Source organism: Corvus brachyrhynchos, unplaced genomic scaffold (genome assembly GCF_000691975.1).
Source record: "Corvus brachyrhynchos isolate BGI_N302 unplaced genomic scaffold, ASM69197v1 scaffold340, whole genome shotgun sequence".
Lineage (NCBI taxonomy): Eukaryota > Metazoa > Chordata > Aves > Passeriformes > Corvidae > Corvus > Corvus brachyrhynchos.
The window spans coordinates 1435539-1437119 of record NW_008235987.1 but is presented as its reverse complement, the minus strand read 5'-3'; positions in this window follow the sequence as shown (position 1 = coordinate 1437119).

Genomic DNA, 1581 nt, shown 5'->3' with positions numbered 1-1581 from the left:
GGCAATGAAAATAAATACATCAGGTGTCCTGGAAAAGGACGGGGGAAAAACAGGTGGTCCCGGGAGCAGCTCCGGGGCTGGGATGGGCTGCGGGAGTAGGGCGGGCAAAGGAACCGAGGGAAATGCGTGGGGACAAAAGGGGACGATTATTGAAGGGAAGGGGAGAAAGAGAGGGGACAGGGAGGCGCCTGCGCTCGGCAGAGAGGGGTTTCTGTGCCCTTCCCTGCGCGGAGCCATTCCCTGTTCCCTGCCCCCGGCGCGTTTTCCATGGGGATGAGGGGCTGCCGCGGCTGGGGGCGTTTCCCAGGGGTCACTCCGCTCCCCAGGCCAGGAGAGCCCTGCGGTGACCTGTCCCGGCAGGAGAGGATGGAGCTGCTCCCTGGATTCCCAGCCTGGATCCCAAGATCAGAAGCCTCCTCCAGCCCAGTAAGGGATCGGGTGCTGCCCCAGGTGGGATCCAGCTGCTCCCTGACCATCACCTGCTCCTCCACCACCCCCTTCCATGGAAAATCCATCCCCTGTGTGCCTTCATTCCTCACCTTCCCCAGACACGGATTTTGGGGAGAAAGCCATCCCAGGAATTACAGAATAGGTTGGAAAAGCCCTCCAAGATCATCCAGTCCACACTGCCAGTCCCTGTCCCCAAGTGCCACATCCAGGAATGGGGACTCTACCACCTGTGCCAGGGCTGGACAACCCTTCCCATGAAGTTTTTCCCGATATCCAACCTAAATCTCCACTGGTGCAACCTGAGGCCGTTTCCCCTTCTCCCATCCCTTGTTACCTGGGACAAGAGCCTGGCCCCCACCTGGATTTGTGGAGCTCCCGGGCTCACCTGCCGGGCAGCTCCATGGCAAGGGTGGGATCCAGCCTGTCCTCAGCCTGTGACCCCGGACCCTCTCCGAGGTGGGAGTCACCTCCCTGCCCAGCCCTGGGCCCGCGGGAGAGGGAATTCCTGACACCTCCCTGAGACCCTGAGGGAGAGCCACCACGAGAGCTGGGATGAAAAGCTGAACCTTGCTGGGACCAGGGGCTGTAGCTCAGCCCTGCCTGTCCTCCCGAGATGCTCCGAGCATTCCCGAGGATTCCCGGCCACTGCCAGGATGAATCCAGTGATTTCTGTTTGCCCCGAGCTAAGGGGAGTCGGGGGGCTGGAATGATCTCCCTGCCTTTTGTCGTGGGAAACAAATCCGGGATTGCAGTCAGGGGGATGGGGTGGGGATGGAGCAGAGCCAGGACACTGCTCCCGAAGGACCACGACCCTCAGGGCTTTGGGGAATCCATCCCGGGCTGACTGCGGGGTCCTGGAGGAGTCCCTCACCCAGGGCTGTGCCAGAGCCCGGGGAACAACCCGGACCCGCAGATCCCTGTCCCCAGGGCCACCAAGGCTTGACAGGACACAGGGAATGGCTTCCCACTGCCCGAGGGTAGGGATGGATGGGATATTGGGAAGGAATTGTTCCCTGGGAGGAGGGGGGCGAGCCCCGGGCACGGGGGCCCCAGAGCAGCTGCGGCTGCCCCTGGATCCCTGGAAGGGTCCAAGGCCAGGCTGGAGCCAGCTGGGACAGTGGGAGGTGTCCC